This window comes from Dermacentor andersoni, chromosome 3, assembly GCF_023375885.2.
Source record: "Dermacentor andersoni chromosome 3, qqDerAnde1_hic_scaffold, whole genome shotgun sequence".
In the NCBI taxonomy this organism is placed as follows: domain Eukaryota; kingdom Metazoa; phylum Arthropoda; class Arachnida; order Ixodida; family Ixodidae; genus Dermacentor; species Dermacentor andersoni.
In genome coordinates, this window is record NC_092816.1 from 142784945 (window position 1) to 142807154 (window position 22210).

The window sequence follows — 22210 nt, forward strand, 5'->3', positions numbered from 1 at the left end:
CGTGAGGTTCTCGATGGCCGCTTCGTTAAGATTTTTTGTGCTCTGTTCGTAACGCAGTCGGGACCAGCGGCGGAGTTGCTGTTGAGATCGTGCAGGTAAGGTAAATTTTTTGAATAATAATACTAGTAGGATTTAAACTGTGAATTTATGCTTTTACTTTTTGAATTTTCTAAACTGAAGTAGAAGTAAATCAGTTGTGGAAACTAAGAACTATTAACAAGGCATTCTTTTTGTCCCACATAGAAAATTATAAATGGCTACGCGAACGTTCCTGTGGCTGTATCCCAATACTGTTGCTCTAAGGGAGAGAATGACAGTGCTGTTTAAAGACAATCCTACATTTCGAAGTTTGATTTCTAGACATAGTTTTCGATGAGAAGAAAACCGCTGATTGGATAATAAAAGATGATCTATAGATTCCGGTTCATTGCAGAGGTAGCATAGAAGGGATAACGCCAGACCACACCTGCGCAAGTAAACATTAAGTGTTGGAATACGGCAACTAAGCCTAGTAAATGAAACTTCGCATTTCCGGTTAGGACACCATTTCCGGTTCCAAGAATAATTGAGGTGCACAATATCTGTACCTTTTGCTAATGACAGGGATTTTTGTCTTCGCTCAAAGAAAATAGTCTATATCTGGCTGCAGTGATGTGCGCCGTTGCCGGCAGCACAGATAGCACAGGACCTGTTAAAGAAGTCGTGCCAAGGAATCGGCTATTTCGTTATTTAAATGTCGCGGTGGCCTGCGACCCATACCATATGAACTAAACTTAAGTGAGGCGGAGCTATTGTATAAAACGCGTTTGATGTTGTCGACTTTGTAGACGCAGTAAAAGCGCTGCATACAGATAGAGAATCTACGACAATAATAACTCTTGTAGTATGAAGGCATAATTTCCTCAAGGCAAGAACTATTACCTGAAGTTCGGCATGAAAAACTGACGTGTAATCTGGTAGGCGAAGTCAAAAAGACCAATCGATGGATGGTGAGTAGATATCCATGCCTGCCTGCTCTTCACACGAAGAAGCATCAATCGCTATTACAGTTATACTCAAACGGGCCAAATATTCTTGTAAGCGGTCGTTCAAATATGTTTTGGGCAGAAATTTTGCATTGCTAGGAAAAATGTCTGCAAATTCAGTTTTGAGCGATCCTGTACACCTATGAAGCGAAATTATTTCTCTAAGGCTAACATTTAAAGGTGTTAATTGTGCTTGCACAAATACAACTTGTGGGGTATGCAATCCTGACCACGTGTTCTCAAAAAACCGATTTGGTTCATTAATAAATGCATATTGTCCGCGTCGTAGCGAAGATTCATAAGCTCTTACGTAGGTTTGAACCGTAAGCATGCGGAATCATGGGTGAAGAATAGGCAGGCGTGCTTCCTGGTATAATACATTATTAACAACGAATTTAGGGAGACCTAAACATAGTCGAAGAGCTTCTCTTTCTAACAGAACAAAGTTTCTTAATTTATATTTTGCACTTCCGGAGAATAAAACAGCTCAATTCTAGAATCAGTCGTACAGACTTACGATAAATCATAATTAGTGTGTCACTTCGCAATACCAGAACGTCGGTTAATGATTATACGTAGTAAACCTACGGCTCGTGTCCCCTTCGTTCCAATATTTCCCATGTGAGGACGCCAGTTAAGTTTTCCGTCATATATTATAGCCAAATATTTAAGCGACTCTACCTGAGGACTGGTTCACTGTTCATATACTAATGATAACTGTAACAGCCCGGAAAGCGGAAAAACAAGGACTGCACTTTTGTTTACGTTTAGTGAGAGATGCAGATTGTGAAGCCCCATCTGTAGAGTACAGAGGTATGTTTGCAAAGACAGGTGAAGAGAATTGATGTCTCTAGCTGTAGCGAAAAATGCAATGTCATCTGCGTAGACATACAGTTTCACATCCTGGTGCAGTGGCACCGAACACATTAATAGCTTAAATAGTACAGGAGACAGAACAGCCCCCTGGGGCACGCCTCTTCTCTGATCGAACTTTCTTGAAAAAAAGCCGTTTTGAAAACAATGAAATTTTCTGTTTCTTAGAAATTCAAAAATCCATGCTGTTATATAACTCGAAAAATTGTAGGACTGTAATCTGTCCAGCAGTAGAGAGTACTCAACGCTGTCATATACTTTGCGATGTCAAGAGTCACTAAAGCACTAACTTCAGTTGAGGATTCCTTATCGCTAGGGGAACGTCGTCTTCTTCTACCCTCTCTTACCCCGTGCCCCACTACTGCTGGCGGCTCATACCCAAATCAGAAAAAAACTTTCACGCTTGTAACCCATCCCCACGCGCAGACTAAGCCTACCGGGCAAGTCAAACAGGATGTCGAGCGGTGCAGGGCTTCAAGGGGGAACATGAGTCACTTCGGTCTTTGAAGAGGGTTGATGATTTGAAGGAGGAGACGCGCTATGCGGTACGTCAGTTCGCTTATACGGCCTAACGCAACGTAAGGTCCGACATAGTGCGCCAGCAGTTTTTCGCACAACCCACGTTTTCTGGTTGGCGTCCACAGCCATTATAAGTCACCTGGACTATATGTAACGTGTCGTTGTCAGCGGTCGTCAGAATTACGTCATGCGTAACATAAGGTAAAACTACGAAAGCTGCGTTAAACGTTTCACAACCCAAGCTAACTGCTGTACTGCACGCACCTATACGGTGCAATAGTTCACTCACTCCAGGAAACACATCGGCACGGCCTAATGAAAACAGCACTTTCCGTCCTAGCAGGCGTTTGAATGCGTAACTCGTTGCGGAAACGGTCGCTCCAGTGTCTACTAAGGCCATTGTTCAGACTCTGTCTATACGTACACAAACCTTATTTCTAAACATGCAAAATAGGGGAGGTATTGGTCATAATCGAAGAGTGTCCATCGGCCTCACCTCCAACGGCCCGGCCCGCTGACTAGTTTTCCGGCGAAGGCGACGGGTAGCGGTACCGGGGAGACGGTTAGCGGCTTACGCGAGGGGCAGGCGGTGCTGTGAAGCTTCGATCGGAGGTTGGTGAACGGTTTCGCAGCTGTTCCCAGGGTATCGTTTGACATACCACGTGAATATGTGTACGCACGGTTAACGTGTTGTTGGTCAGATATTGTTGATCGGTCATACTTCAGCGGCTCGCGACGTTGTGGGGCCACGTTGCCGTACCTGGCGATGTGGCCCTCGATGCCGCAGCTGTAGCACAAGGGCAGCGCCGCTCGACGAAATGCCGCTGAGCCGGCAAAAGTCGTCGAATTGGGTACGGCACCTCAGTACGCTGGACAGGAGTCGTGCGCCTCTGTGCATCACGGCTGGGGTGAAAGCGTTGCCTAAATCGTTGTTCTGACGGATACGTCTCCGGATCTGACCACGTCGTTCCAGCCTCATCGATATCCGTGACACATGCGACGGTGGCAAAGTAGCGCATAGTGCTGCAGGCACTGAGTGATGTACTGGGTACGTAGCCGGCGGTTGAACTGTGGTGCACACTAGTTCATTGTGTCGCCGCAGTTCTTCGCGTACTATTGCCCGAATAGAGAAGGCAATCTCAGCGGAAGGACTCGTATCGACGCTGGCGACAGTTGTCACGTTTGCCAGTCGTCCAGATTTGGGTGCAATAGGACGTGTCTTCAACGTCTCAAATGTAAGGCAGTGACGCAAGACATCTCAGGCGTACGTGAGGTCTTCTCTACCTATCAGAAAATTGTAGACGTCTTCTGCGATGCCTTTCAGAATATGTCCGACTCGGTCACCCTCAGACATACGCAGGTTTACGATCTTGCACAACTTGAGTATTTCTTCTATATAGGTAGTGCATGTCTCTGTCGGAGTTCGAGCTCTTTGGGAAAGTGTCCTCTCCGCACTTTTCTTTTTGGCATCAGAGTCGCCAAAACATTTTCCTATTTCCTCGACAAAGTATTCCCACGTTGTTAAGGAGTATTCTTGTTTCTCGAAGGACATCAGTGCTCAAAAATAGAACGACGTTGTCAAGCTTCGTGACCAAGTTATAGTGGTTATATCGGCTCACCCGACTGTAGTGCGCAAGCCACTCGTCCAAGCCTTCTCCCGCTCTTACCGCGAACTAGCGTGGTTCTATGTAATGGTATGCGGCAGCAGCTGGCGTTATACACACACACACACACACACACACACGCACACACACACACACACATTTATGTATATATATATATATATATATATATATATATATATATATATATATGTGTGTGTGTGTGTGTGTGTGTGTGTGTGTGTGTGTGTGTGTGTGTGTGTGTGTGTGTATGTGTGTGAAGTCTGAATGCAAAAAAAGGATGACTTCAGCAATAAGTACGTTATTATAAACGCAAATGCAGTTTTTGAAGTGAAGATACACCAAACACGAGTACAACAAATTCGCCAGAATTCCTTTTAATGAATAAAAGTAACAACTTTGTATTTTAAGTACATGAGAAAATGATTCCATGTCATCGCACAGAAGGATGCTCATTTATAGTAATTAATAGAAACCTTCGAAAAAAAATATAGTTAGCAGAAAACCGGGTACATTGAGTAATTACTAAACGCTTAGAATCAGTGAATTTTCTAGAAAGTTTGTTGTATTTATGCGTATAATACCACAATTAGGCTAGCATAAAACAATTAACAGCGGTTAAAATATTGTTCCAACGAAGCAGGCCAGTCGCACTTCTGCCGCGATGAAAGTGTTAAACAATTCGAACCGTCCTGTTTTCTAAATGGCGAAGATATCAAAGATGAAACTGACATGTATTCTCCCATAATATAATGCCATAGCTGATTTGACTCTGTATGCAAGCAAAGTCAAGACAATGCACATGTGACGGGATAAATATTACCAAGCTGTAAGCATCGCACGAATGCCGAATGCTGCATTTTTTCAATGCGAGCAGTATGGTTAGCGACTTTCACGTTAGCGTCGAGGTGAACTCCAAGGAATGATAGACTCTTACAGATACTAATGAAATGTTAGTAAATTCTGATGCTAGATAATGAGCTTACCTTACGTTGAGGTGATTAGAAAAGTATTCCTATTGCAAAACTGTTACGATGGTTGACGGGCGGAGGCAACGCCCCTCCCGTAGTGAACGAGACAGTCGTTCCAGCCGAAGAACGCCGGGTTTATTCACGCTCGGAAATATAAAGAAAAGATAAGGGGAGAGAGAAGGTGTGACAGAAAGAGTGCGCACATGCGCACTGAAGGAAATAGCTTGCTTGTCATGTTCATGGGTTACCGCATTTCTTCACCCTTAGTAACCAAAACGCACGACAGGTTTCTTTGATCGTGTGGAACGACGTAGCTCCTGAGGTTGCGCTTCTGGTATTCTCTCAGGTGTTTCAGAGGCCCTTGGTTCCTTTAATACCGGGGAACCCGTTGTAGGAAGCCTCGACAGGTCGACGGCTGCTGGGGTCTCATCTGTGGTCCGCTTACGAACTTGATCTAAGTGGCGGCGGACAAACCCGTCCGCAGTCTTAACATCCAGGAGGCGTGCGCCGGAAGTAGTTTCCACAGTGCCTGGGGCCCACTTATCGCCGACGCCGTAATTTCGCACGTACACATAGTCTCCCGGTGCAAAGTTCCAGCTTGAGTCATTCACAGCTTTAGCAGGGCAGGTTCTGGAAGGAAAAGACATGTCCAGTCTTGTGCGCAACCGGTAACCTAATAGCATCTCTGAAGGAGAAGGGCCTCCTTGGTGTAGTGCGTTTCGATAATTGGACAACAGCCGGGCCAACGACGTTATGATGCAGCTGCCTCCTATATTCTTCAAGCCTTCTTTGACGGTGCGCACGGCTCGCTCAGCTAGGCCATTACTCTAGGGGTGATAGGGGGGTGCCCGAATATGCACTATTCCGTTTCGCTTCATAAACTGCTCGAACTCCCATGCTGTGAATGGCGTCCCGTTGTCTGACACGACCGTGCGCGGTATACCGAAACGGCTAAATATTGTCCTGAGGGCATTAATGGTACTGTGAGTGTTGGCCTGCGACATGGGAACCGCCTCAATCCACTTTGTGTGTGAATCGACGACTACCAGAATCATTTTCCCTTTGATTGGTCCCGCATAGTCGATATGCAAGCGCGACCACCTTTCGCGCGTATCGGGCCAACTTACTGGTTCTTTCGCCTGAGGCATCGGTAATGTTTGCATGCAGTTGTGGCAGGTCGCTGCAATGCGCTCGATGTCGTGGTCTAAGCCTGGCCACCAAAATAAAGACCTGGCTTTTGCCTTCATAGCGGACACGCCTTGGTGGGCTGCATGTAGTAGCTTTAGCAGCTTCCCTCGCGCATTTGTCGGCACTACAAGGCGATGACCCCAGTAGAGCACTTCTTCAGTAACAGACTGCTCATGCCGCTTTTTGTAGAACTCTGCCATCTCTTTCGTTTCCATGTCAAAACTGCGCGGCCAACCTTCCCGTGTGTACTTGCGTACCTGTGAGAGTACCTCATCAGCGACGGCGAGTGCTTGGAGTTCCTTTAACGGCATGGCAGGCTGATCCCACTGGTCCAGGGTCAGTACAATTTGGGCCTCATCCTCCTGGTCCGCTTCGGCCTGTAACGGTTGAGGCAGGCGGCTCAGAGCATCGGCATTGCACATGAATTTTCCAGGCTTATTTTGCAATCGATATCGGTAGGCCCCGAGTATGATTGCCCATCGCTGAATGCGGGCAGCGGCCATAACCGGCGTTTGCCTGTCCGCTCTTAGGAGACCCAACAATGGCTGGTGGTCAGTTATTAGTGTGAATTGCCTGCCCAGCAGATAATCTCGGAACCTCGTGACACCGTAGACGAGAGCTAATGCCTCACGCTCGATCTGCGAATAATTCCTTTCTGCGGCAGTGAGCGTCCGCGATAGCAATCCTAGGGGCTGATACTGTCCTGCAATGCGATGGAATAAAGCCGCTCCCACGCCGTAGGATGACGCATCAGCCTCCAAAAATAGCTCTTTTGCGGAGTGGAAGTGAGTCAGCACCGGAGCGGAACACAAAACGGCTTTAGCCTTCCGGAATGCCTCATCCTCAGGCCCTTCCGAAGACCATTTCGATTTCTTTTCTAGGAGTCGGTATAAGGGGCTGAGGAGCGTGGACAGATTAGGCAAGAATTTGTTATAAAAAGTGAGCATGCCCAAGAAGGACCGAAGCTCCGTAACGTTTCGAGGAGTCGGAGCCAGCTTAATTGCCTCGATGTTCTTCTCTAACGGGTGCAGCCCTGCGGCATCAATTCTATGTCCTAGATACGTAACGGACGGTTCGCCTAGTCGGCACTTGTCCGCCCGGAGCTTGATGCCGTATTCCCTGAAACGCTGCAGACCTGCTTGCAGATTCGTATTTGGCTGATCCTTCGCATCGGCTATTAAGACATCATCTAAGTACGCTTGAACCCCTGGAAGACCTTGCAGAACGTACTCAATCGTTCCTTGAAAAATCGCAGGTGCAGACGCGATTCCAAATGGCAGTCGATTATAGCAGAAGAGGCCCTTGTGTGTATTTATAACAGCTAATTTACGCGAATCTTCGTCTAGAAGAATTTGGTTGTAGGCATCGCGTAAATCCAAGATGCTGAACTGCTGTCCCCCGCGAAGCGTAGCGAAAATGTTCTCTACTACGGGTAGAGGATACCTTTCCATTTCACAAACTGGGTTCAGTGTTACTTTAAAATCTCCACACATGCGAACTGTCCCATCGCTTTTCAATACGGGAACAACCGGGGTGGCCCATTCTGCATAGGAAACAGGCGAGATAATGCCTACGGCCACGAGTCGGTCTAACTCGGCGGAGACCTTGTCTAACAGAGCGAACGGAACGTTTCTTGCCTTGCAGGACCTTGGTGTTGCTCCGTCCTTTATATGCAGCCGTGCAGGTGGCCCTTTGATGAGTCCCAAGCCCTCCGTGAAAAGGTCAGCGTACTGCTCCATCACGGGTGCAGGTCCTTGGCTCTCCAGCTTCAATTCGGTTGACTGCGACGTGATCTGAAGAAGCGGCGCCCCTTTTATTTCGAGTTTCTGCAGTAAGTCACGGCCACAAAGGCTAGGGCCTTCGCAGTTCAACACTACGAGATTGCAGTCAACTGTCGCAGACTTATAGGAAGCTTGCATTTGCAGAACGCCCAGCACTGGAATTTTTCCAAGGTAACACGAAAGGGTTAGCGCAGCCTCACAAAACGGTGGCCACTTATGACGATGAGCTTCGTATATTGCTTTAGGCACCACGCAGACAGGCGAACCGGTGTCGATTATCATTTTCAGCGGAATTCCATTCCACGTAACAAGTTTCTGTATGGGCGGAACCAGACATTGATTACTTTTTACTGACCATATTTGCAATGCATTGCTGCCGCTGTCTTCAATGTCAGCTGAACATTCGGTTATCGCCAAGGTTCGATGGGCGGGAACTGTTCGCGAGCATACTCGCGCCAAGTGACCTTGTCGCCCGCATTTGTAGCACCGGCGCCTTCGCAGCGAGCACGCAATGGCTTGATGCCGTTGTCTGCCACAGCAGCTACATTGTTGCGCTGACATACTCGGTTCATTCCGCGATATTGCGGGTTCCCCTTTCCGCTGAAAGTTGAGCCCATCGATGGCGTCACCTTGACTGTTTATCTGTTGCGAACCTAGCTCTGCGCTTTCTGCTGCTAGAGCAAGTGCTTCGGCTTCCGCAAGAGTCAAATCCTTCTTGGCTAGTAGCTGTTTCTGCAAGTTTTTCGACCGCACTCCGCAAACGATGCGATCCCTCAGCATTCGCTGCAACATCGAAGAGAAATTGCAGTTATGGGCTATTCGACGAATCTCTACGATAAACGCCTGCATAGGCTCTCCTTGTTGGCTTCGATGAAAGAACTTGAAACTTTCCGATATCTCCTTAGGAGATGGATCATAGTGCTCATTCAAGGTTGAAACGACTTCTTCATAGCTTAGCGAACTCGGTTTTCTAGGTGCTACTCTACCGCAAAGAATCTCCACGGTCCTAGATCCTAACGCCGCAACCAACAAGGCTCTCTTCTTGGCGTCGTCTGTAACCTCGTTTGCTTCAAAGTAAGCGTCGACTATGACGAGATATGCGTTCCACTTATCTGTGTCCTCTATAAAATCCGGAAGCTTGAGGGCCATGGTCGCGGCTGGGCTGATGGGCGTCTTCGTGTGGTGGCTGGTGCCCGGTCGCTGTTGCGTATCCGTGGGGGTTCTCGTCGCCACTGTTACGATGGTTGACGGGCGGAGGCAATGCCCCTCCCGTAGTGAACGAGACAGTCGTTCCAGCCGAAGAACGCCGGGTTTATTCACGCTCGGAAATATAGAGAAAAGATAAGGGGAGAGAGAAGGTGTGACAGAAAGAGTGCGCACATGCGCACTGAAGGAAATAGCTTGCTTTTCATGTTCATGGGTCACCGCAAAAACCCAGTGCCGATTATGGGCCCAGTGCAGCGCGCTGGATGCTGGGTCGCTGGGAAGGCGCAGCGTGCTGGGAGGCACAGGCTACTCGCGCGAAAAACAGCTCTAGCGCGTTAAATATCCGGTGCCTGGACGCCGTATATATTTCTTTGAATACAGAACGCAACAAAGAGCGTTTTAGTGCAATAAAAAAAAGAACAAAAAATGAAAAAGAACGCTGCTCCGACCAGGATTCGAGCGTCCGACCTACAGATCCCAAGCCCGGCACTCTACCACTACGCCACGCCAGCAGGGAGAATTAGGTGGATAATTTGCCATGTCAAAACCGAGAAGCAGTTTAATTCGCAAACCTACGTCTCGTACAGGCATGGTTGATGCGCTATCGCCCAGCAACTAAAACTCACGCCTGTACCAGAAAGAAAAAGTTGCTGTCCGTATTCAGCAGTATGCTTGGAAGTGCCACAACATCGATTTTCACTTGCGATTGCTATTTTAACTTCGAAAAAAAGTCCTAAATGAACCGCCGACCGGGGACGGTGTATGGTCTGTTACTGCCGATTTCGATAGCCGCTTCTTGTTCTTCACGCAAAGGATATGCAACGTTTCCTTAGTTCAGTGATGCCTTTCAGTCAACACGCCTGCCTAGTCATATATCTTCGTCAGAGAAGCGCAGGCTAGTGCTGGGAGCCTTCGGCGATAGGACGTATACGTGTGTTTATGACGCGTCACATCGGCGGTCATCGCTTCTTGTACTGGCACTGTAGACATAAAAAAATTGTTTATTTAAGAACACCGATGCGAAAGCTGAAATATAGAGTGATTTATCCTTGTTAGAGTGCTTGATTCCTGAGCCTTGACGCGCCGATAGCGTGAGGACGGAGTCGGCGGATACGCCAGGCCTAAGCTTCGGTGGGGACCGAACTCGGCGCGGGTATATAGCTGGCGAAAGCTAAAATGTGTGTATTTGAGCCTCAAAACTTTTTTTTGGTACACTAGGGAAAGTGGAAGCGCACGAATCACCTCAGCTTTGTTATCAGTGCGATAATATCAGTCAGCGATAGGCTTCGAACTCGGGGTCCGTTCGCGTTCGTCTGAACGACTTCTGCATTTGATGTCCACTCCGCAACACTGCGACAACGGCGACAACTCCCAATCATACGTTACGTGCGAAATACTAAAAAACGCGGCGTCCTCTGCGTTTACGTGATTTCGTTCAAGAATTTAGCTATACGCCCAGTGAAAAGGAAAAAAATAACGAATGTGATTTTCAGTTTCAAGTGTGCATGAATAAACAGGGCAGCTCACGCACCTTTATTCCAAGCTGTGACACGAAATAGAGTTTTATAACCGCAAGATATAGCGTTATTTAGGACAAGAGACTAGTATCATCGATGAAATTGTATAAAGCATTTAATATTTAGCAGCGCTCGTCCTTGCGTACTGGAACCAGCGCGCCACAAACACAACCAGCGCAGTTTCCAGTGCGAACCAGCGAACTGCAGCGAGAACCAGCGCCATTGCAGCACAAACCAGTGCGCCCCAGCGTCATGGCAGTGGAACCAGCGTCTCTTCCACTGGGACCCAGCTCTTATCCAGCGTTCTTACTGGTGTCCCAGTGAGTCCCAGCGAGTGCCAGCGTACCCAGTGTGACCCAGCGCCAAAAAGCGCGCTGGTTTCACACTGGAAGACGCTGGTTTTTGCAATAGGGATAAATTAAGAAATATTTGGTTTATTAATTAAATAAATTAATCGCACCACTTAGATGTGCTACAAGGAATACCATTTAATCTCTTTGTGACATCGATAACACATGTACCAGCAAAAGAAATAGTAGCATCGTCAGGATATAAAACGCAACGAGTTATGTTTATACTGTCAGGACGATCATCCATGTGAAGTAAAAATGTAGCGGACCAGGCAGCGACCCTTGATGCACTGCTTGAATAATTGTTTTGTACCACAGAAAAAGCTTGGTATGTATACCGTGTGCTTGTATTGATTAAGGAGCGTTTCAATAACATCAGGCTGCACCCTCAATACCATATGCTTCGAGCCTGCCAGACAAGACGAGATGAGTAATGGTGGCCAATTCCTTTGGGAAATCCAAGAAAAATGAGCCAACCACACCTACTAAATGAGTAGAGTGGTAATGTACACAATTTGGGAAAGCTGGACAACTTTAGTAGAGCTGTCCGCGCCAAGGCCAAACTGGCATAGTTTCTGAAAAATATTTCAGGTGTTTTTTGTGAGCCAAGTATACATAATCTTTCGTGAACATGCCTATTGGTGTCATTCATAATTGAGTTATCCAAAATGTTTAATCAAAAGTCATAGTTACTAAATATATAAGCACTGTACTCTGCACAAGCGCGTATTGACCAATCTGCAGTAGATAAAACATGAATGTTTACATGAACTTCAACAAGATATTGCTTACAAATAGACGACAAAACCTATTTAACATAGTTATAACTATCACCTGCTCCAACGAGGAAAATAGTGTTTGAGCTGTTTGCTACAGTAATTATAGATACCAAATTGGCAGGTTTGAAATACATAGCGTCATGCAAATATTCGTTATCCACTAATCAAGTTTTCTGAAAAAACCTAATGTTGTATATCGTAGATTTCCATTTTTCGGAATAAGTATGAACACGTCTCGCTCTTCGGACTTCAATGATGTAATATTATATCAATGAAGATAACAAACCAGCTATGGAAACGTATCGTTGCTGTTTTACGCTGTTCTCACGCTACAAGCGCTAGCTCGCCTGTATTAAGTGGCAAAGTACACTCACTTATTGTGCACATCAAAAAAGCAAACTAATATGTTTCACTGTAACATAATATTCTTGGGGAAAGGGTTTTGGAGCTTACCCTGTCAGCGTGCATAAAAGAAATCATGGTGCCTATGTTTTCCAATAGTGACAAAACATTGATTGATATGGCGCAGAGTTTGGAGAAAAATTATAGCGGTACTCGTTTTTAAGTGACTTGATTTTTTATCTTTAAAGGGCCACGTTTGTTAAACTGACTTCTAGAATTTTCGGTTTTTAAGGGCTTACATGATCGTGATAGAATGAAGGCTTTTTGTTTCTAATGATTTGGCAAGAAAGGACTGCGATGTTTAAAGATGCTTTGTTTAAACTTGCAACCTGCTTAGAAGCTTTCACATACAAATGAATGCTCAGGGTAATTGCCCAATCGGTTCGACCAGGTGGTCGAAAGAAGAACCGCTCTTTATTAACAATGATTTAGCAATATTATTTAGAGGATTTATAATTTATTATTTATCATTACTTGTGTACCTTTGTGCACAAGTCCCTTAAGGAACAAAATATGTATTCTGTCAATGATTAAGATAATGTGTTGATGAACGTGGTATACCCATCCCTGCATAAAGGCTTTGAAGGCTAGCAGGATACTACAAATAAATAACTAAAAACTAAATAAATAATTAAATAAGTAAATAAATAAATAAGTAAATTGCAGAACCTATCCTGCGATGATTGTCGACGGCAGTGCGTTAGCAATGAAACAATCTATTGATCCAACAGCCTACTTCCCCCGACACAACGTATTGCGACCGTCGAAACGAGTTATGTATGAGCCGTGTACTGCAGCGGGACACCTCTTTTTAGCTACTCTAAGAGCACTTGAGGCCATCTAGTGCCACGGCCGCGAAGTACGGTGTGGCATCCGAAAAGCATGGCGCTACGGTACGTGCGAACGTAAAGAAACGCGTCATGCAACCACCAGGCTTATGTCTCCCACTTCTTTCTGGACACATTGCGCCATCCAGTGGCACTGCCGAGAAATCCGCGCGTGGCATCCGAGACGAGAAGCTCGGTGTGCCGGTGCCCGCGAACGCTGAAAATTGTTCCCTCGCTTGTCGCACAATCCGTGGTACACATTGAGTAACCCCAAAGGTTCCATAAAGAGCGGCACATGTCCAAATTAGGGTAAACTAAATTATGGGGTTCTACGCGCCATAACAACGATCTGCGTGCAAACAAAGAAAAATATTTTGAGTGCGGAAAGTGTGGAAGGAAGAAGGCGACACGACCACGCGCGCAAATACTTTTTTTTATTTAAAGAATGTTTCACCGGTCATCCCAAGCAGTCACTCATTTAATGTCACAAGCTGCTAGAATGCATTTCTATCTCGTCCGTTTTGTTGGAGTCCAGGATTTGATGCTTCTTTTTGAAGAAAACAGTAGGAACAGGTATACCACACCGACGACTACATGAAGTCCCGAGAGCGAATAATAAAATTGGTCGTAGGAGCCTTGCCTGTCCCGGAAGAACCCTGCATAGAAAGAGTAATTCATGAAAACAGAGAAGTCTAATTCATCAAAACGTCCCCGTGCACGTAGTCTCTTTCTTGAAATACACCACCAATGATAGGCATCAGTAGCATTTCAATGGCTTGCATGGTCACAAAGCACATTATGGCTTGATTGGTAGGCCGTTTGCAGCATTATATTAGTGACCAAAATTTGCCATCGCGTCAATTGTGATAGCAATATATAATGCAGTATCAAAGAGCAGTGCGGCGTTACGAGCTGCTTATACCAGGTGTTTCTATGAGGACTTCAAGTAATGCTTAAAAACGGCTGTTTTGGTATAAAAGGACAGTTCTTTAGGAGACTGGGGAGAAGCATGTATGAGCCATGGTATGTGTTCACGTGTCTCATAAGTGCTCCTCGATTTTTCGGCAAAAGGCCCGGTAATTCGCCCCAGCTCATGCAAGTTCTCACACAACGGCATCCGTGAAGTCACAAGGACCGTGTCGATACCAAAATTTGAGGTGAGAAATCATTTTTATCCGATTTAGGAGGATTTTTTCTACGAGCACAGTGTCGCTGCGAGCTAAGCCTGAAGAAAGCAGGGCCTAGCGGCCGTGCTTAGGCGTGCTGCGGCGGGGCCACCGACCTTGCCGGGGACCTAGAGGCGAAGTGCTTCAAGAAAATGGCGTCCCCTATGCGTGTTGAAGTGGAGGGTGAAGAAATAATGCCGGAGGAAGTTTCCGAGAAGTTTGGCTGGCGCGTCGCCGGGGAGAAGACCCAGGAGCAAGAGAGCAAGCTAAGTCTAACACCGGTCAACGAGGGGCCGGCGGCTGCCAGGTACCGTCGCCCGCAGCGGAAAAATTTCAAGAGCCAGCTACTCAAGGCAGTGAGGATGCCTGTGTTGCCGAAGCAAGATATCAAGTTCGTCATGCGCCCCAGGGGAGGTCTGAACCTTGTGGAAGTATCTAGACTCGAGATCAGCCGAGCCATCGTCGCAGCTGCGAACGTGAGTGACGAGGTGGTGACGCAAGATGTTGTCTGCCCGAACAAACAGCAAAACATAGTCTTTATCAGTACGCCTAAACGACAGAATGCAGACCGCTACTCGGCAGTCAGAAGCCTCACTATCAACGGCACGACACACGAAGTTAGCGCCTACGAGACCGCCCCCCACGGCACCGTTAAGGGCGTCATCAGGGGTGTCCCGATGACGGACACTATTCAAGAAATAAACGACTACATCATACAAGAATATAAGCCCACTGCTATGCAAGCCAACCACTTCGGCAAGACGACGACGGTGGTCATCGCATTCGACAGCGACAAGGTCCCGAACTACATCAGATACGGCAACCTGCGGGTCGAGTGTTCGCTGTATCGCAGCAGATCGATATGTGCTACCGGTGTGGTCGCCTAGGTCACCGGATGGACGTTTATCCTAACCTCGAAGACAAGATATGCCGTGGTTTCGGCATGAAGAATCCCGAAGAAAGTCACCTTTGCAGTAACCCCAAGTGCAGCCTCTGCGGGGCCAAGCATCTCACCGCGGAAAAGTAGTGTACAGTGAGATTCAAGACGCCATACGTCGTTCGTAAACGGCGTTGGGAACGTCAGCAACGAGAACAGGTGCCGCAGCAGTGGCAGCAGCCGAGGGGATCCAGCGTGGCAGCAGACAGCGTGGCAGGCGCCGAGCGGGCGTCGCAGCCGCTCCCAGACAAGGCGAGGGAGAAGCACGAGCGATACCAGGTCACCATCGGCTGCTGGGGCTCGCAGGCGAGAATCTGGTTCGAGGTCCAAGTCGAAGACCCGGCGGAGCAACGGCGCCGAGAAACATGTGGGCTGGGCAGCGGGGTCTCCCGTCGCTCTTGACAATAGCAATTTCCCTCCCCTCCTCCCGCCCTTCCAAAGATCATGACTGATCATGAGACTGAAATAATCAGAAGAATAAAATTGGGCTGGGGTGTGCATGGCATTCTAAGATCATGAATAGCAGGTTGCCATTATCCCTCAAGAGGAAAGTGTATAACAGCTGTGTCTGGCCAGTACTCACCTACGGGGAAGAGACATGGAGGCTTACGAAAAGAGTCCTACTTAAATTGAAGACGACGCAACGAGCTATGGCAAAATGTGCCAAGGGTAATTACTACGAAAACAAGATTAGACAAAATGGAAACGACACCAGACGAAGCTGGCAAATTATTAAAGTATTTTTAAACACTAATACCACTGATAATGGCATAACATGCGTCAGCTACAAGTCACTTAATTTAACCGATCCTAAGGACGTCGCTAACGCTTTCAGGAACCATTTTAGTGCTATAGTTGATCTACAGCATGAACCACCCTTACCTAGTTTACCACGCAGTCCCTATTCATTTTATATATACACTACAACTTCACAAGAAGTTTATATTATCATAACATCACTCAAAACAACTGGGCCTGGCCTTGATCTCATCCGACAGCGGAACATTAAGCTCGTGCATAAATAAATTTGACCGGCACTTGCCGACGTAATAAATAGGTTATTTGAAGATGGCGTCTTTCCCAAAAGCCTTAACATGCATAAGGTAATACCAATTTTTAAAAAGGGTAATCTCGAGTGTTTGAATAACTATCGTCCTATTTGGATTTTGTCTTTCTTTAGCAAGATAATTGAAAAACTTATTCACAAGCGTTTAATTAATTAATTATCCAAATTTAAGCTATCATCTGTGTTTCAGCTTAGTTTTAGAGTGAATTTGTCAAGTGAACTTGGACTTATTATGTTTACTGACAAAGTTAAATTACCTATAGACGAAGGCCTATTGGTCGGTGCTCTCTTTCACTAAAGCGTTCGATACAACTAACCACCTCATCGTCCTACACAAACTAGAATCTTGTGGCATTTCTGGCCCGCCTTTGCAGTTAATTCGTGACTACCTAACAGAGCGGCCACAAATAGTTCAAGTGAATAGTTCCTTCTCTTCACCTATAGTTATTAAGGGAGGAGTCCCTCATGGATCAATACTTGGGCCATTGTTATTTTTATTGTTCATTAATAATTTGCCACAAATATTAACGCATGTCCACTGCCTTCTGTATCCTCATGACACAACTATTTTTGTATCCGACAAAAATTCCGTCACACTAGTAAACAAATTATACGATGATCTCGCTAATGTTCATGCATGGTGCCTCATAAACGCCTTATATATCAATCCATCGAAGACAACATTTATGGTATTTCATTCCTCACAAACATTATTCGTAGATTCCTTAGTCGTATCACTTAATAATCACAAAATCACAAGATCTGGGTCAAATTTCTAGGCATAATCTTAGATGAGCACTTAAAATTCAACCGTCATGCCCAATCTCTTGTTCAAAAAATTTCTTTTGGCATTCACGTCATTACCACATCACGCTCCTTTTTTGAACCAAGTATTCTCTTGTCTTTGTATTGCGCGTTTATTCACAGTCATCTTTCATATTGCCCCTCATCATGGGGTAATACATACTTCACTCATCTCCACCAACTAGAAGCTTTACAAAAGCAAGCGGTACTATTGATGAGATTTCAACCTTTTACGTCTCACTCTGCTCCCATTTCTCGTTCCCTAAACCTTCTCCCCTTGCGCATGTTATTCAATCATGAGCTGTTGCTATTAATGTTCCACCTCATAAATACGGATCTAGGTATTGAATGTTCTACCCGTACTGGCCTCACTAATAATAATACCACAAGGTTTGCGGCACGTCGCAATTTGCTCCTTCCAAGAATTCGAACTAACCATGGGAGCTTTACTGTCATGTTTTCAGGCATATCATTGTGGAATTCGATTCTGTTCGATATCAAATCATGTGCACCTGAAGCCTTAAAGCGCATAGCTAAGGCGTATTATAATAACTCGTTACCGAACTCCTAGTATATTTATTGTGTGATATAAACATTATTAAATATATTTGTGCTTTACCGTTCCTAATTTTCTTCATATATATATATATATATATATATATATATATATATATATATATATATATATACACATTTATTTATTTATTTATTTTTATGCTATCTTTGTTAATTTTTTCCAGCATTGCTTCTTACCAATGCTACCACCATCAAGTTTTGTATTAAAACGCTGTTTCCTTGTTTTTCTTTTGTTTTTTTCCTTCCCTATGAAGACTTTTCTATGTTGCATGTTCCACGCACTACAACCCCACTTTTGTATTCAGAGCTCTGTTTTTTTTTTTTTATTCTTTCTTTTATCCAGTTTCTTTTCTTTGACAATTACAACCTTTGTATGATGTAGCGTGCTACTGTTGGCACAATTGTACTAACCCGCATTTTTTTCCTGTTTAGGAGATCCCCCCGACAGTTTTTTACTTCGGGACCTCGGATTGGGCAATTATACCTCACCTGTTTGTACTACTGTTTGTATCTACTCATGAAAAGAAATTCAACTACAAGAATGAGGGGTGTAACGTTAAGGGATAAGAAGCGATCCGAATGGGTGAGGGAACAAACGCGAGTTAATGACATCTTCGTTGAAATCAAGAAAAAGCAATGGGCATGGGCAGGACATTTAATGAGGAGGGAAGGAAACCGATGGTCATTAAGGGCTACGAACTGGATTCCAAGAGAAGGGAAGCGTAGCAGGGGGCGGCAGAAAGTTATGTGGGCGGATGAATTTAAGAAGTTTGCAGGGACAACATGGCCACAATTAACACATGACCGGGGTAGTTGGAGAAGTATGGGAGAGGCCTTCGCCCTGCGGTGTGCGTAACCAGGCTGGTGATGATGATGATGGTGGTCATCATCATCATCATCATTATGGGTTCTTAATAGCAGTGCTTTGAATTCGCACTTGTGAAAGGCGAAGCACCGATTGCGATAGCAATTTATTCGATTGCTGTACGAAGTAAAGATAGTAGTTTTATCAGCCGTATAAACTTGTGAACATTCGCCTACCAACTAAATTAACAGTCATAGAGTGCTAAGCGTGACGAAACTAGGGCCTAGAACAAAACAGGCACACAGAGACAGCGCTGTCTTTGTGTACCTACTCCTTTCAAACCAACTAGCCAGTCAGCGTGTTTTAAATAAATTAACCAGCAAGGCGTCACGCGCACACAGATAAACATGAACGCGTCTCGCTTGTCGAGCGCGGAAACTCACTGTGAAAACTCTGGGGTGAGGAATCGGGGCCGCAACAAGCGAATGGACCTGAATGCATGCCTCGCTTCAGCGCGAACGAAACATCCAAAGCACTGCGCATACGAAGCTACCGGCACTACGTACGCTCTGCGAACATCGCGGATTCCTTCGAAGATGACGCCTAGCGGGCGCGCACTTTAGCCACGTCGCATATCGCTTTCAAGACTAACGTGTGCCAGCAACGTGTCCTTACGACGTCTTCCAAAGCGTCTACTACAGCGTCCGCGATTCACGTGGCCAACGCCGCTGTAGGCACCGCGGTTGTCTCCACTCTGTGCGGAGCGGCGGGCGAGGAAGGCAACGAGGTACCATAGCAGCCGTTGTAGAAGAAGCACGGTGTAAGAATATTGTGATTCTTACACCATGACAATAACACCCTCCTCCCTTGCCTTACCCCGCTGCCTACAGACGAGAGCACGCATCAAGACCACGTTCCTCGCTCGCGCACGCGAGATTGAACCGCGTTCGCCGGATCACCCTCATATGCCTTAACTCATACGTAACCTCAGGGCAAGGGCTACGGCGACGTCGATGGAGACGGCAGAACTGTGCTTGGAGTGCCCATATAATTGCTATCGCAAAGAAATACATGCGCAATGAATGTAAAAGCTGTATGAGCTTGTACCTATGTTTGCATTCGCCTTGGATGAATCGGCACACATACGATAGAGAACATATAGATGTATAAACCGGGTGTTTTGGTAAACACCATCAATTTTTTCGCAGATAGCATAATTCTAGTGCGTGAGCTCGTCTATCCGAAGAGGCGGCAATATTTGCGAAAACAAGATAATATGCATAATTGACTAATTAAGAAAAAGCACTAATCAACTTTTTTGACTAGCTACCTTGTGGCACATATTTTAATTTACAAATTCTAGCCGGGAAGCTCTCAAGGCACATACACTTGGAACAAATTAACAAGGTAACACCAGTTTCGAGACAATTATTCTCAAATTTTGCAGAGACAGTTCGAGTTACTTAAACTTCAATGCATAAAACGACGTTTTATGCACTGAAGCTAGGTATGGCCATTTTGTGCTGACAAGCACAGAGTATACATTGCGCTCTAACGATCGTGTTTGCAAAGAATTGCATCGCGACACACTGCCGAAAAATCTGAAATTTGAATCCAAACGCCGTTTTCGCATTCCCTCACGACGACCGCACTCCAAGCCGGACGCCGACGTAGTCGTGTCCCTGCGCCTACGTACATGTGACCGCAGTGTGACATCGCTCGTAGTGACGCGTGACTTGGAGAGTTATTCAAGGCAACATCTGTTATTTCTGCGATGTGTTCCTTGAATTGACGAATTGAAGTTTGAATAAATAATAAAACCCACAAAGGGAATGTCGGCGTGGAGGAGGAGGAGGAGGAGGAGGAGGAGGAGGAAAAAACTTTATTCTGGTCCTGTACAAGGTGTTGCCACCTGCCTGGCTACTCCCATGTCGGGACCGGGAGGTCAAGCCTCCTAGCCTTATCACGGGCGTACTGGACAGCCAGGACTTGAGGGATATGATCTGAAGATCTGATCATTCCTAAAAACCGATTCCGGGAAATGCCAGGGCCGAGCGACCCACACTCCCAGAGCAGATGTTCAAGCGTGCATATCTCCTTTTCGCATGCTTTGCATAAAATATTCATGTCTGTAATGTCATACCATTCCTTTATTTGTGCAGGTGAATAATAAGACTGTGTTTGTAATTGCCTAAGTGTAACTGCTTGTGCTCTGTTTAGCCTATAGTGAGGGGGTGGAAACTCCCTCCTTTCCATGTAGTAATGTTTTGTAATTTCATTGTATGTAATGAGCGTATCTCTCTGTAGGTTCTCCAATCCAGCAGAATGGAAACCATATGTAAAAGCGGCCCGGTCTGTAAGGTCGCGGGCGACGCTGTTGGCCGATGTCGGCGTGCTTTTTATTTTACTGTGCACCGAAGCAAGGGAGATGTACTTCCACTTCGTCTGCTTGTTCTCACCGTCACGCAGTCACGTGCGCAGGTACCAAAACTATGCCATTTTCTACCGTGTTCCAGTGGGTGATAATGCTCTGCGATACGCTTTTTCGGCCTCAGTATTCGTGTAGCACTGAATTATACCGCTAGTCATGTGTCCTTGTGGACAGCACGCAAAATTGTGCTTTGTCTGAAACGAGACAATCACCACAGCTCGCCGGCAAACCCGTCATTGGCAGTGCGCAGCGCCGCAAAAAGAAAAACGAGGATTAAAAAAACGAATGTGGACCTCCCGTGACGCATACGTCACGCGATCCTCACGGTTCGGTATGGAAGAACGCAGGGAAGGAATTTCGCTTGCGGAGGCTATACCGGGCAAATAGAGAGAGGGCCTCCCTATGCAGTGGAGCTTGCCTCCTGAAATCATGGGTTCGCGGCATCGAAACATTTCTATCTCGGCTAATAATGATCCGATTTGAAAACTTTTTTTTTTTTTTGCAGCAGAACGCTCCCTTGCAACAGCTTCCAGCGTATAACCATAATTTGCTATGGGGCCTGGTGAAGGGCTCTTTAAGTAAGTAAATGAAATGACAGTGCATTTTTACTGCAAGTTTGACGGCTCATGCCTCGTAAATGTTGTCATCCGCACAATTCTTTTTAGATGGATATGTCTCGCAGTATCACTGGCAAGACTTTGTAAATTGCGATATGTTTCATGAGGTCATTAGTTAAAATTATTATTCATTCTTTGTTAATTAGTTGATTAGGTATTTAATTTTTTTCTGCAGTAATGTCCGCCTGTTCGAGGAGAGCACCTCATGTATTAGAATTGTGCTATCTGCCGCAGGCAATGTAAAAAAAAACATTGAAAGTCTTCGCTGAAAAATCTTATTTGATCAACTGACATATAGATCAACTATATATTGATCAACCATATAAATCAACTGACATTAACGGGTAGGGGCTGAATAGCTTATAATTCAGCGTACTGTGTCAAGCAAAAAAAAAAGCTCACAATCAAGCAGCGCACACATACTGTGAAAATTAATACATGGTACGTAAAGTATTTACCCAATATGGAAGGGTTGCCCATCAGCAAGGGCAGCACGAGTGCCCCGTTGGCAGCCCAAGCCGTCGGCACCACTTCGACGCCGAAGTATTCCGCAACGACCACGTGCTTCATCGTCGTCATGCAGCCCATGAAGATGCACGCAACAGCCGATGTCGTCGCGTAGAGCGCGAATGTTCGCGTCGCGGCCAAGATGGCAGCACTGGCAGCGAAGAAAAAGTAGCAGGAGCAGGCTAGCGTTGTGCGGTCGGCGAAACCCAGGTCCGCGATGAGAGGCAGCGCGGTTCGGCCC